We start from the raw sequence: 16,578 nt of genomic DNA, 5'->3' as shown, positions 1-16,578 counted from the left end.
ACCAACAAACCTTTTTCATACACCATTCTCAACTAATTTCAATTGACAGTGATTTCACTAATAAACATCAATTTTGTTAAACATTAATTTGACATTCAGTTACATAATCTGTTTCTATATCATCATTCAAAAGTGTGTTTAAAAGAACCTGGAGTTCATGGCACTCAGAAAAGTCAAGAATGCATTTATTAATTTTAGTACCAATTAAGTAAATAAACTAACTACTGGCGCTTGTTTGTATAAATATCCTTTAAAGTAAATACATCACATTCAAATTTTTGGCATATAATATTTATTAATAATGATTACAAGTTAGAGGAGAGTTAAGAGAAGTAAGGGTTTCAGGGTTTTATTTTTAATTAATTCATTTATTTTGAGAGAGATTGAGAGAGAGAAAGAGAGAGAGAGAGAAAGCATGAGCAGGGGAGGGGTAGAGAGAGAGAGGGAGAGAGAGAATTCTAAGCAGGCTCTGTGCTGACAATGTGGGGCTTGAACTCACCAACGATGAGACCATGACCTGAGCCATAATCAAGACTCAGATGCTTAACCAACTGAGCCACACAAGTGCCCTGAAAGAGATAAGAGTTAACAAGAAATTAGAAACACTACAAGTAGAGAATAAAAAGGATTTGTACAAATCTTTCTTTAAAGATTATTTTTATACTAGGTGGTCATAAACTCAGACATCTATAAAATTTCTAGTAGATACAAATAATGTGAAAGCATAATTTTTGAAAATTAATTATATGAAATTATGAAGATACATTTCAATGTCATAGAAATCCAAAGTGAATCTGAGATTTCTGTGCATGAAAATACATTTTTCTTAATACAAAACTGCATAACTACAAAATGCTTTCTCCTTTGAAAAATGACTAACAAGTGTAGTATATTCAGCCCCTTATTTTTTATTCCTCCTCAATAAAAGATATTAAACAGCATTTTTGTTCAAAATCTTGCTTTAAATACATAAAAGTTTCAATACATTTCACATTTTAGCTGTTTGGGAAATAGAATCGAATTACCTGCTTTCCATCTCCCCACAAAAAGAAAAGAAAGATTTTGGATAAAAGTTCTCTAAAAAAGCATTTTTATTTTATTTTATTTTATTTTATTTATTTTATTTTATTTTATTAAGTTTATATATTTTGAAAGAGAGAGACAGAGGAGAGCACGAGCAAGGGAGGGACAGAAAAAGAGGGAAAGAGAGAGAATCCCAGGCAGGCTCCACACTGTCAGTGCAGAACCCGACACGGGGCTTGAACTCACAAACTGCGAGATCATGACGTGAGTCGAAATCAAGAGTGGTGCTAAACCAACTAAGCAACCCATTCGCCCCTAAAAAAGCATTTTTAAAGTAAAATATATTCAACTGCAATTGGTATAAGCATGTTTTTAAAGTAATACATATGCAGATATAAATGAGGTATGTGGGGTCATATTGCTTAAACTATACATTATTAAATAAATACAGTACTTGATAATCAAAATCTAGTCTTAGAACTACACTCCAAATTGTAAAAGACAATTGTGAACATACATTTGTATATACCTTCTTTTGGGTGATTTTTAGTTTCAAATAACTTTAAGCTTATCAATAGTCTAATTCATTTATTAATGAAATTGATAAGCTGATAATAAAATATATATAAAAACACAAAGGATCTCAGATACACAAAACAAGTCTGAAAAAGAAAAACATTAGAGGATTATACTACCTGGTTTCAAGATTTAGTATAAACCCACAGTTATCAAGCACATAGAATGATGGAACAGAGTGGAGGGTCCCAAATGGACCTACACTTTTATGGTCAATTGATACTTGGCATAGATGAAAAGGTAACTCACTGCAGAAGGAATAATGTCTTCAAGAAATAATGCTGAAACAATTAGGAAAAATGTGAATCTCTAACCTTACTTCAAACTCTACAAGAAAGCGACCTAGAAAAGGATCATATGTGGATGGATCATATATCTATACATATATAAAAACTATATAACTTCTTAGAGAAAGCATAGTAAAACATCCTTATGACCTTTGGAAAATAATTTGTCAGTTTCTAATAACATGAGAAATAAATTTGACAGATGACCCAGCAATTCCACTCCTATGTATTTACTGAAGAAAAAGCAGGTGTATGTTCACGTAGAGACTTCTGCAAAGGATGCTCATAGTTATTTCTTCCAGAACCAAAACTGGAAACAAGCCAAATGTCAATTAACAAATGAATGGATAACTAAATTATGGTATATTCATGCAGTGCAATACCTCTCAGCAATGTCAGATACACAAAAAACAAACCAAACCAAAAAAATGGATGACTGTTAAAAGCATTCTGAGAAGCGATAAAAGCCAGCCATGAAAGACTTTGTTTTGTATAACTACATTTATATAATATTTTAGAGTTAAATGGATGCATTTTTATATATAAATTACATCTTGGTAACCAAATTTACTTAAATATTAAAAAATCGTTGCTGGAGTATGTTTTCCTTAAACTTCCACTGCATATTACTATATTCTTAAATATTTTAGCTTTTGACCCATATATGCTAACTAAATTAATTGTGGATAGACAAGCACAAGTAATAAGCCAAAGCTCAAAACTAGGATCACACTGTCTATAAGATGGAGGTTTCCATTGACTAGTGTATTCTGGGTTTTAATGTCTAGACTTACTAATATTATCCTAAATGTCTAGACTTACTAATATTATCCGAAATGTTAACATGAGGTTTCTGGAGCAGAGCAGATTATTATGACTTACGTAAAGTGATCACCACAGCGGCACCCCGTTGCCCCAGTTCTAGCCCCTGGTCTAACGTGATGAGACCCAGATGTCATCGTACACATAACTGAGTCTACTGCAGGTGAGGTGCCCACAGAAAATGAAGCCGGGTGGTTATGTGGAAAACAGATAGCTGCTTCTTCTCCTCTCCTGGGTAGATCTTTCACTCCCAAGAGCAATTTCTCCTTGGAAATACCAAGGAGAAAGGGCCAGACCCTTTTCTCTTTAAAATGTAAATGAATTCCTCCTCCGAAACCCTTTTCGGTTTTACAACTCAGGAATGTTTTCAACAGTTCCAGGTCTTATTCCTCCTTGAAATATAATCACATACCTTCAAGGGAGGTAAATCTCTCTGCAGCTCACACTAGCTACAGTCATAATTTAACTTCCAGGCTCAACTTTTAACCCAGGTCCCAAATTTTAATAAAATTTGCTCAGAAAGCTCCAACTGAACAAAAACAGTATTTTTGCTACAGTTCAACACCTATGATCCCTCTTAATTAAGTATTCTCCTAAATAGTACTAATTCACACGTATTACCATGCTATGTTGTATGAAATAAACTTATTCACGTACACCATTTCATTGTACATTCAGTTTCTTTGCTTCTAATTTGTTGCAATTTTAAACAATATATAAGAATTATAAATAAATTGCATTTTAGGTATTTCCCCAGCATACATTTATAGCAGTGAAATTGCAGGATTGTAAATTATTTGTTTAATTAAATTTATTCAGGTGGAATTGTTTTGTCAAAAAAATTAAATTATAAAAACGTCCTCCAAAAAATGGCAGCAATTTATACCAACAAAAGGGCAATATTAGAACCTTAGAATATTAATTTCAACTGAATGCATATTGCAATTATTTTTATATTTTCAATTTGCTTTAATTTTGGCTTATTGAGTGCTTTGGTCTACAGATATTTTGAATTATATATTATAAATTATGTCATTTTTCATCATTTGTATCCTTTTTGTTTATATTTTAAAGTCCCAGGGTGCCTGGGTGGCTCAGTGGATTGAGCATCCAACTTCAGCTCGGGTCATGATTTCATGGTTTGTGAGTTCTAGCCCCATGTCGGGCTCTGTGCTGACAACTTGAAGCCTGGAGCCTGCTTCGGATTCTGTGTCTCCTTCTCTCTCTGCCCATCCCCCACTTGTGCTCTGTCTCTGTTTCTCAAAAATAAATAAATAAATGTAAAAAAAAGTAGAAGAAAATATATATTTTTTAAAGTGTCATGAAAAAACATCCAGAAAAAAAAATGACATTTTCAGGACTCCTGTTCACTCAGTCAGTTAAGTGTCCAACTCTTGGTTACAGCTCAGGTCATGATCTCAGGATTGTGGGATCCAGCCGCGAGTTGAGCTCCACCTATCAGTGTTGAGCCTGCTTGGGATTCTCTCTCTGCCCTGCCCCCCACTCTGTGCACTTGAGTTGTTTTCCCTTTCTCTAAGTGAATAAACTTAAAAAAAAAAAAAAAAAACTTCGTTAAAAAAATGACATTCTCTTCTGGTTATCTTATAGTGTTGTTTATAATATATGATTACTTAATACATTTTATAATATCAAAAATATCAAAAACAGAATAGGAACCTAACAATAAAACTCTGTATTTATGCACAGATCCTGTTTGACTAAAGATGATGAACCAAAATGGCTTTATGCTCACTGTTTTCAATTCAGTAAAAATTCAAGCCATATAGTATATAGTAATTTGCATACTGTAATAACTTATACTGTATTGTATGCAGTAATTTGAATAAATTAAGTAAATATTCCACAAAATAATTTAAATATAATAATTTAAATGAAGTAAAATTAAACTAAATTAAAAATGGAGTGACAAGAAGAAACGTGATCAGTGTCCAGATAAGAGAAGGAGAACCAAAACACCAAGAAATAAGCTTGGGACAATGGGTCTGAGCACCAAGGCCCCAGGGGGTCCAGGTTTCTATAAGGGACTTTAACTCTTACTGATGCAAGAAAGGGAAATGGGAAGAGGTGACAGATGTGGAAGGAATGTCAGGTAAATCCTCAGCCTCTTATCTGAGTCCCAGTACATGGAAGAAGAGCAGCATTTCATATAGTGTGTACCCAAACAAAAGGTCCCCTTCTGTGGGAAAGGCTGCTTGACTCAGAGGAGCAACCCATTGAACCCTGACTCTGCGATACAGTCAGCCAATGGTCATCTTCAGAAAAGATAAACAAGATAATACCAGGAGTACAAAATATGCACAAGAGACATTTATGTGGCTTTAGAGTGAGATCATGTCCATGCCGAGCAATAGGAAGTATTTTCACCGGGCGAGAGAGGTGAGAGTGAGGATTTGATTATCCATAGCCACACTGTGTGAAGAGAAGGAGACAAAACTCCAAGTGTGGGAGAAGAGAAGAAGCAGAGGGTGACTCTATCATTGCTCTAGTGTGGCATGGGATTAACATTTGTTATCATCTATTACTTTTTAAAAAGTCATCTTTTGTACTACTTAGTGTTCAGGGAATATTCTGTCACATAAATACATCATCAAAATTTAAATAAATAAATAAAAATCTTTTTATAGGTGAGAAGATGAGAATGAGGGGGCAGGTAGAGAGAGATAAGAACAAATGGGGGAAATGCAGTCATAAAGAAAATGCATTAGGGAAAAGTGAAGTCGGATCTGACTTCATTCTTGATATATTTATACGTGTCAAGAGTATACATTTCAAGTGATGAAACGAACTACCATAAATGGATCTATGCATTTAAACAGTATTTTTGCTAAAGAAAAAAAAATGGCAGAAGTTGTAATGAGGAAGGCATATGAGAATATAGGAAAAAAATAATACATTTTTTAAAAACATAAGCCATTACCTCTTTTCCTATTTTCATTATTTGCTGTTCTTAACAAGTATCAGTTCTTAACTGTATGTGAAATCTTCAGTGTATTATGAAATTCTATTCTCACTCTTTATATACATTTTGAATATATATACATATACACATTTTATATACATTCTATATCCACTGTATGCATTATATATTTTTGAATGGATATATATATGTATATATTTTGAATGAATATATACATATATATATGTTGAATGAATATATATATATATATATATATATATAAAGATAGAGAGAGTGTATGAGAGACAGCTTAATAACCACTGTGATTATGGCGCACATTACCTTTTCAGCCACACTCCTTTTCCTCACTCACAGCATGAGATTTTTGCTCACATTGAGTTGCTCCGTCTCACACACCAGCACGACTGCATGGAATGTTGGAAGGTCTCACTTCTCATCAGTAGGAAGTTCTGTTATATTGTTTCCTGCTGTGCTTCACTGAGTCCTCCGTACTATTCTTCAAGCTCCTTGCTTGCATCAATCTCCTTTCATCTTTCTGTGGTTTTGTACTATTACCCAGTCTTTCCCCACACTCAAGCCAGCTCCACTATTTCAAGTGTGTCTTTGATAGCAGTGGATTGAGTAAGACAGAAAGCAATCTGGAGGTAGTCCTTCACATTCTTTTATTAGTAAGGAAATTAGCAGTAGTATAACTCTTTCATAAAAACTTTGGGATTTTGATGTATGTCCTCAAGGGAATATAATGAAAGCATGTTGGTTCACAAGCTGTCCCCTCTACACAGAAGGCAAGGGGAGACTGAGAAAAGAAGCAGCTGTTCCAGATTGGTAGGTGGCAGGTTGAATAAGCAAGGAACTTACTTGTCTTGGACAGTCACAAGATGAGTAGATGTCTGCACCCACCTGCCATGATATAAACAATTATATAGAGGTCCTAACTGGGTTCAGTCACAGTATATTACCCAGATGGTCTCAACAATACATTGCTCTCTCAAGTCTGCATCTTTGAAACAGCTCCCAATGTGGGGAAGGTGAGGACTGTGTACATTTCAAGCATAGGAGAGGAGGTGAGGTGCCTCCAATTGCAGAGTCCAGTTCTTGGGGCAACTTGTGGTCATGTCTTCTCTGTTACCTCCTCCAACAAAGCAAGAGAGATTTGGTTTGCCATTTTATCCATGACCATTTTCAATTATATCAGTTTACTTGTTATTTTTGCTTTGCACTTGGCTCCTTTAAATATTTTTTTTATGGAGGTTATAATAGAGGATCAAAGTAGGAAAAGAATGAAACTGATGTCTTTCACTTTTGGATGCTAGGCTTCTGTACTAACTTTGCTTCAACTTTGGTTGCACACTCTTGCTACTTGAGTTGATCTCAATATTTGATCAGCCTGCTCATTATGTATGTGATACGTATATGACTGAGAAAACTGAGTGTCTCTATCAAGCAAATGATATTTCATTCATCACTCTCCTTCACAGGATAAATTTGCTAACATTTTGGGCACTCAGGACTCACTCTATTTGTATTAAATTATTAGCTGTATGATCCTAGGTAAATGACTTAATGTCTTATTTTCTCAAATTTACCAAGTTTATAATTTCCAAATAATAGCAATGAAAATAGTACTATCAGCTAATTAATAAGATGAAGATTGGATTAATAATTCACCTTAATAATTTATCTTAAAATTCCGACACATGATTAGTGCTCAAGAAATGCCACATTATTATATTTACTACATCATTTTTCTCTGCTTAAGGTATCACTATGTCCATCCTGTCTTCTAAACTGTATTTTCTATCCTTTCTTCCTCCTGACACCAACATCCTAGCTTTCTACTTCCCTAATAAGCAAACATCCTGAACTAAAATTCTACATTCTACCTTTTAAACTCTGAATATTCCACATACACAATTTCAAGGTGGTTTCAACACATGTAACTCTCTTGAAAATTCATCTATGACTTGCTAAGTTCCAATGAAATTTAACAAAATCTTTGATATGTTTGATAAGGTATTTTACCTAACACTTACAGAAACATGCTACCACTGACTTAACCTAAAGCCAGATAAAAGTGCATGATGGGAGGGCAAGCTGGAAGGTTGACTTCCTTTCAGAAATGGAGATGGTTGAGCTCCCCTGCCTATGAAGTGAAATGTCATATAAGATTTCACTTGAAAAACCGTAACATGTACTGCCTATCTGAGGATGTTCACATAAAGAGGAAACTCTTCCACCTCCTAAAGAACAAAATAAAATGCAAAACCACAACAACAATAACAAAAAACAATCCTGGAGGGAGGTAAGAAAACCACATGGGTCGATCTGTTGGGTTGATGTTTGAATCTGTGCTGTCTTCCATGTTACCACAGGGCATGAATCTTGAGTTACAAATAAAGTAATTTCTTCAGGATTTCAGAGCATATGATCAGCATGGAGACAATGTCGAAAACCACTAAACATGGCATGTGGAAAGAGACAGAGGTGGCCAAAGAAGAACTCAAGGCAAGGTAAACTTATCAAATGAAAAAAATATATAGAGAGAAAGAAAAAATAAAAATTAAATAAAATGTAAATTAAAAATTAAATAAATTCATCTTGAGATGGGCTTTATTGAAGATGAAATGAAAATAAAGTAATAATTTACAAAATGAGTATAAAATAATTGCATGTATAATATTTGCAAATATAAAGGGAGAAGCAATGATCTATTTCCAAATTATGGATTTTTTAATGTTTATTTATTTTGGGGAGAGAATGAAACCCGGAGAGGGTTAGAGAGAGAGACACAGACTCGGAAGCAGGCTCGAGCCTGACAAGTGTCTCAAACTCCTGAACCATGAGATCATGAACTGAGCTGAAGCTGTAGGCTTAACCTACTGAACCACCCAGGCATTCCCCCCAAATTATGTTTTTTTAAAGAAAATATAAAAACTTTGTATTCCTGACTACATACACTATGGATTTCAAGCTCCAGTGTCAGATGCCTGGCAAGAGCCTTAAAAACAGCCTTTATCTCCCTTCTAATGGTTCTGATTTTCTGATTGAACATGAACTGACAGAAAATAGTCTACTAAAAATTTTTCCAGAAAACAGAACCTTAATGGATATATTCTGTGAATTGATTCTTAGTTATCTGGAGTTGTTTTTCTAATCTGATTAGATTTAAAGGTGTTATTTGACCCTGTTTCTAGTAATAATGGGGCATGCAGTGGCATAAATATATTTATGGAGATAAATCATATAGTAATCAACTGGCAATGTATTTGTTTCCCCTGCCTACAATGTTGGGCTCTGGTAATGTAGAGTGCTTAATTCCAAATCAGGGATACTTCTGCTACAGCACAGAAACAACGGTTTCATTCATTGGAGAAGTTGAGATTGCCACACAAACATTCCCATGTCAATGAATCAACTGACAAAGAAGGGGCGTATTGTATGGGTGATTGATTTTGATAACTGAGGCAGACTTGGGGATGCTACAATGGAGAAGGAGAAGTGAGGAATATGTCCGAAATATAGGAAATCTTCTAGGCATGTTATTTAGTACTTCCATGTCTTATGATTGAAGTCAGTGGAAAACTAAATGACCCAAGTGTGGTTTCAAGCTGCAAGGATTAAGTTTGGGTAGTTCCAGCTGGCAAAAAACCACAACCTGCTGAGGTGCTTTCTAAGAGCAAAGACATATAGAATGAATAGGGAGAGAAGGTAATTATAAATATCAGCTATAACTAAGTGAAGAGGGGTAGAAACAAAAACTACAATAGTTACCAGCAGTTCTTTCTTATTTTCATACGAATAGATATGTTTGTGTATGTGTGTGCCATGGTTTTGTTAAATTAATATTCAAGTAAAGCCTCCAGGTGTTGGATGGTGAACCAAGGTTTAATAAAAGACCACAAGAGAAATTGAAATGGAGAGATTTGTTCCACATAGGTCCTAGAGGAAGTACACGGGACACCTTGAGGGGCCATAAGGGGAGGTCAAGGCAGGGTGCAGGCAGAGCACGAGAGCTTGAGTCAAATGCCTTTATTAAGGTTTATGGTTAGAGTGCTTTGGGATTCCCAGGCTAAGACCAGATTGGTCAATTGAAACAAACAAACAAACAAACAAAAAATAGTGGGGTTTTGGCAGTCTCCAAGGGCTCTTATCTAAGGGGCCATGGGAGGTGGAAGAGACTGTTTATCACAACAGCTGTTGGGAAAGTCATTTCAGGACTTATATTTGCTTGTGAGTCTGCAGGCTGCCACCTAGAATATGTGCTTGCGTGATGGACTAGAGCTAGTCTGAGGCCTCCACGAGTTGCTTGGCCAAACGAAATGGATACTGAGTCAGCAATACCATGATGTAGCTTAGCTAAACTCCCCACAGTATGTGTATATATAAGAATCTCCCCCTTAACCTTACCTTATCAATAACGATAAAGTATGTTAATAGTAGTTAACTTTACATCTCAGTATTCACGTTGTAAGCAGGATAGTGAGACCCAGGTAGAAAAATAATGAACATCAACTAAAGGTAGAAAATAGTTTTAGTATATTTTGTAGGGGAAACAGCAAGCTTGTTTTCAGTAGCACTTAAGACAGTTGTATCAGGGCCTGTGGAATGTGACTCCATTAGTGCTTTATTTGGAAGCTATATATGGTTTTACAAATCCTGTTTGGGTGCTGGGTTTATGAGTTGTACCACCATGGCTTTATGATACAAACACATGACTCTGCTAAATCGTGCTTCCTAAAATTTTCTCCCTCATATATTCTGGTTAGGGTAGGCCATGAGATATGTTGTGTGTGATCTGGAAGGTGAACCCGAAGGAGCCTCCACATCCTTTCCTAGAAGAAGGCTGGTGAAGAAGTGCAGGTGCTATTTCAGCTCACACATGTTGGTACTTATTTGCTGGCTCATCTCATTGGCATGGGACAGCCATTCACCAGAAGCTGTTGCACCTTCCCCAACTGTGGAGTTAGATACATATTTAGGTTCCGGACGAAGTTTGCCAAGTTTCCTGCAGGAAACCAACATTGTCAAATTGGGAGGTGGTGAAAGACGAACAGTTTCCACTTATCGGCTGTGTGTTGCAATTGATCTTACCCTCCTTTACATCTACATTCTCTTCTTGACTGCTTCAAATCAAAAGGCAAAGACAGAGTTTCTTTTCATTCATCTCCCACAGTAACATAGAAATTTCTATAACAGAGCAGATGAAGTCTGCCTCCCTGATTGAAACTCAATTCATACACAGGTTTACCACCTAATAAATTTTATTATAAAACTTCTATATTTTAAAAAAATGATTTGCTGGGATATGAGCAGACATTGGAACATAGTAGAAAATTTAGATATGGACTCCTTCATACAGAAATTTAACATGGGCGAAAAGTGGCATCTCAAATTTGTGGCAAAATGATGAATTAAAAATATATGATGTAGAGTTAACTGGATGATTATTTGGGAAAAAAGATAAAATTTGATGCACATGTCACACTGTGTACAAAACTAAATCTCAAATAGATCAGGAATCTCAATTCTGAAAAAGGAATTATGCAAATACTAAAAATTAAGAACATACAATCACAAAACAGGTGATTTCTATCATAATATTCCAGGACTAAGAAACACCTTCCTAACTCTGCACTAAAAAATCTAGAATCTATGAAAGACTGCATAAATAAATTCAACTACTTATTGTCTGTATGGATGTAATTATAATTCCTCATACATAAAAATGATTAATGTGATTATGACTAATACACACCATATTATAAATATGAAATACATTATTTTCTGTGAAATGTATATGGGCATATATCACAGCCAGAGAAAGAGTGGAAAAATCTGTTACTATTGCTATGATTGCCATTATTATTTGTAGTTAGTAATTACAACACTAATTTTAATAATTTTAATAATTTTTAAATAAATTCAATAAATTTAATAAAATTCACATTAGTAGTAGTACCAGTACAGTATTATATTACATTATTGCAGGTTTAAGACAATTTTAGTCTTCAGAGAACTAAGGACTGAGACCGTGAATATGTGCATGAAAAAAAAATATGGCTTAAAAATGACTGTGAAATATATGAACACTTCTGGGTTGATATATGACTGCTATCTGATTAGCAGACGTGGCTGGCCTGCCACATAAAATTCAAAAGATTTGAAAGAAACTGTGATAACATTTTGAAAGACACATTGAGTAATTTTTATGAAAAGTAGTTAATTAAAGTCACTCTTAATGGAAAACCCAAAATTTTAAAAACATTATTAAAATTCTCTAGTAATAGCTCAAACCCTAATTAAAACACAAGAGATAGAAAAATCACTTTTGTATTTAACTCTATTAACTGTTTAAAAGAAGCCAAGCATTATTTTCCTCTTCTAATTACAAAAGTTTCATATACCCGTAACAAAGCAAGTTAATATGATTTACTGCTTTTTTTTGTAGTCTAATGATAGGCTTACAAGTTTGAAATCATTGTATGTTCCTTAACAATATTTAATGAAGATATGGGGTGCCTGGGTGGCTCAGTCGGTTAAGTGTCTGACTTCCACACAGGTCATAGCTTTCACTGTCCGTGATTTCGAGCCCCTCGTCAGGCTCTGTGCTGACATCTCAGAGCCTGGAGCCTGCTTTGGGTTCTGTGTCTCCCTCTCTCTCTGCTATTCCTCTGCTCATGCTATGTCTCTCTCAAAAATGAAAAAACTATTTAAAAAGTAAAAAAAAAACAACAACAATCTTTAATGAAGATATATTGCTGCTAATCTCACATGGAACTGTCTTCCATATCATAAAACTGCACTAAACATGAATACATGAGGCTCTGTGATTAAAGATGCTTGTACAGCTGCAGTTTGTTTTTCCTAAACAGACTATTATCACCAGAAAAAAAAAGAAGCATCCTTTATTTAATAAAATAATTATAAATTAGGTAAAATTTAGTCATGAGGAGTAAAGAATCAACCTGAGTCAAGATCAAAGTCTGGATAAACACATATTCTGATGCATGGAAATAAAGCACAGGACTGCATTTGTGACCATTTTAATTTTGCTAAAATGTTTTGGATCTTTATGTTTCATATTTCTAAAAAAGGAAAGCAAATAATGTACTAGAGTATGCACTATTATTAGTGTTTGCTCTTTGGTGATATAATTTCTACTAAATATCAAACATTTCTGTGGAGAGTAGTGTGTTAAACCATTATGAACATCAATATCTTATTTCAATTCAGGAATCAGTGTGACTCTTTCACTCGGTAGAATATGATAGGCAGTGTGGTAGAGGGTAATCTAAATTATTTTCTAGTCATAGGACATGGTTCTGGTGGCAACTAGAATGCCTTTATTACTTCTGAATATTTTGAAACATGACTGAGGTTGAACCAGTTCATTTGCAAAAGTGACATAACGTCATTCTATTACTTAAATATTATGGAGTATGATTAGATACAGATATATGTCAAAAACACGATATAGATCATAGAGTAACTGCCCAATATTTCCTATTACTAGTACAATGTTACTCCTAACGGCTGTTAATTATATATTTAAAATTCCAGATCCTAGGGGCGCCTGGGTGGCTCAGTCATTTAAGTGTCTGACTTTGGCTCAGGTCTGAATTCGAGCCCTGTATCAGGCTCTGTGCTGACAGCTCAGAGCCTGGAACCTGCTTCAGATTCTGTGTTTCCCCCTCTCTTTGTCCCTCCCAAGCTCATGTTCTCTCTCTCTCTCTCTCTGTCTCTCGATAATAAATAAATGTTAAAAAATTATTAAAAAAAATAAAATTCCAGGGGCGCCTGGGTGGCGCAGTCGGTTAAGCGTCCGACTTCATCCAGGTCACGATCTCGCTGTCCGTGAGTTCGAGCCCCGCATCGGGCTCTGGGCTGATGGCTCAGAGCCTGGAGCCTGTTTCCGATTCTGTGTCTCCCTCTCTCTCTGCCCCTCCCCCGTTCATGCTCTGTCTCTCTCTGTCCCAAAAATAAATAAACGTTGAAAAAAAAATAAAAAAAAAATAAAAAAAAATAAAAAATAAATAAATAAAATAAAATCCCAGATCCTAGGTTGCATCTCCACTGAATATGTACTTATGACTCAAATTCTTATTAGAATAAGGTTGACGTCTTTCATGTCCCTTATAACCAATTTTAAACACTTAGAAACTGTCTAAGTTAAAGTAACTGTTTCTTTGATGAATTTATTGAAAATGTATAATATTTATAACTTTAAAAATATCTGTGAGCCAAATCTTAAAAACATCTGCCTCTAGTGTATCTTAGGTTCACGTTGATTTGTTACCAGCGTAGAAATCAATCCAGATTGATTGTTCTTTCAGTTCTATTCCAGGAAGCCATATTTATTACCTGTTCACTTAATTTCCAAGTGCTTGTTTGAAATGATCTGGTTAGCCAGGGAGATAGTCCTCCTAGAGGTATTCTTTCCTGACTTTTTGAATACTACTGCAGGAAACATGGAAATATATCAGCATTCATTTTACACTAACTTATTTTGCATCACTACCACCATATGAGCAATGCACTATGTTTCTCCATTTTTCATTGAAAATAAAAACAGAGAGAAGGTCAGAAAATTATCCTATATTGGCCACTAGTAAGTAGCGGAGTGGCCTTGCAAGCAATCAGATTCAAGCGATTACAATGTATATTGCTGTACCGTAATACTTTTTCAATCTATGGGAAGATAGAGTTGAGTTGAGAAAAATATTGTAAACATTATTTTTCTCAGTACACACACACATGCACACACATGCACGCACACACACGTGTGTGCAAATATACACATCTTTAAACTAAATAGGAAGATACTGTAAACCATCCAGTTAGACAAGCTGTCGACTTGCCATACAATATGGAGCCCATATGACTTTCAATTTAGCATGGATACACCAGGATTCTGTTTGAATTCCATAATGAATAAGTTAATAAATAGGTTTTATTGCAGGAAGGAGACACCTACATGAACCAAAAGTCAGCAAGAAAGAGAAGGCATGGATGCCCGTAATCTGCCCGCCACACTACAGAAAAGCACAGAAGTAGGCAGACTTTTAAGATAAACCCAGATTCCTGGCATGTCTGTGTTCACACCCTGTACAATCCCCTCCACTTCAGTTTGGGTGCAGCCTGTGATTATAATAAAATGTTACGCCAGTGATAAGGTTCTATGTTCTGTGAAAAACATGACAGGATTTTTAGATGCAATTAAGGTCCTCACTTAGTTGATTTTGAATTAATCAAAAGGCAGTCTGGGGTGGACCTGACTTAATTAGGCGAAAGCCTTTTTAAAGAGGCTCTGAAGAAGCAAACAGCATGCTCTTTTAAACTGCCTATGGAGAGGCCCATTCTTTAGGAGTTGAGTCACAAGGAAATGAATTGTGCCAACAACCTGAGAGAGACTAGAAGTGGATTTTTCCATGGGTAAGGCTCCAAGTGAGAATGTAGCCCCATGGACATCTTGCTAGGAGACTTGGAAGATCTTAAGCAGAAAACACAGCTAAGCAGTGTCTAGTCTTCGGACAAATAAAACTGTAACATCACGCATGGATGCTGTTTTAAGACATTAGGTCTCTGAATCTGTGCAGCAGAGAAAACCAATACTATGATGGTGCATTCAGGTGTTTGTTGGGCTAGTAGAGGTTTGAATTTCTGTACTGGGCCCCTTTCCTCTTTGTGTCTCCTTTCAACAGGATAAGCCTTGTCTGTGGGAAGGTCCAGGCTGCTTGGTTGTGGAGAATTGGTGTGCCAGCTATTTATGATACCAACCTGGCAAAGTGAGTTACCCTGTGCCTGGGGACCTTGTGTTATAATTCCACATATTTCCATTTTTTCATATTTAATGTGTCTCATGAGTGATAAGAGTGGTTCAATATAAAAGGTGGTATAGTTAGTGCATTTCTGAATATTTTCAAAGGGTCCTTAAAATATTCTTATTTTACTATCTCTTTTCCAGATGCACATCTCATTCCCCACACAATTTGATTTACTTTATCTATCCCATATTAAGCAGAAGCTATATGAATGAAGATTTATACATAATTATCTAAAGTAAGAAACAGAAAGCTTTGCTGATTTATGCCTCCAGATGTTTTATGTCAGACGAAAACCATTATATAATGCCTTGCTAAATATAGCACACCCATGTGATTATCATCACTTCTCTTGGAAAATATTTCCTTCAGTGTTAAAAATATAAACAAACCAGAAAACTAAAACATCTGTGAGTCATGATTTCAATGTATAAACCTTAAAGTAGAAATAGTAAGTCACCTATTTCATTTATATAACATAAAAACAACTATAATTTAATTACATACAGTAAATATAATTTACACAAGTTATTTCAACTTACATTATTTTATCATATTTCATGTCTGTGTTTCAAATATTTTTTATTTTAGATTTATAGCTTTTCTTTTCTTCTAATGTTCTCCCCATATATCCTAGATAATTTTTATTGTTTTTTATCATGTCTAATGTGCCTGTGAAAACACTTTCTTCTGTTGGTTTATTTTAGGAGACATAAAATCTGTATTATACTGTCTTCTAAGTTAAAGGTCTAAAGATTTTTAAGGAAACAGCAATTGTGCAATTATAATTTTAGGGAAATAGAGAAAATTATTACTAAATTGATGAAGATATTTAGTGAGATATTTAGTTAGATATTTAGTTATTTCCCAAAGTCATGTTAACGTGAGTTATTCATTACCAGTATTTGCAGAACTGGTAGTTTTTGAGGGCAGTCTTTCAGAATTGTTCTGAATCCAGGAGGAACATTTTTTCTGTTTTTCTCCCTGGTTCTCCCTACTAAAGTAGTGGGCCTCATTTTGCTTTGCTAACATGGAGCTACCAGCCTCTTAATTGCTTGCCACCAAATTGTCCACGATTCTGACAGCATCCTTAGAGTATAACCCCTCCCTA

Source organism: Lynx canadensis, chromosome A1 (genome assembly GCF_007474595.2).
Source record: "Lynx canadensis isolate LIC74 chromosome A1, mLynCan4.pri.v2, whole genome shotgun sequence".
NCBI lineage: Eukaryota > Metazoa > Chordata > Mammalia > Carnivora > Felidae > Lynx > Lynx canadensis.
The sequence above is the reverse complement of the archived record's forward strand: the minus strand, read 5'-3'. Positions refer to the sequence as shown.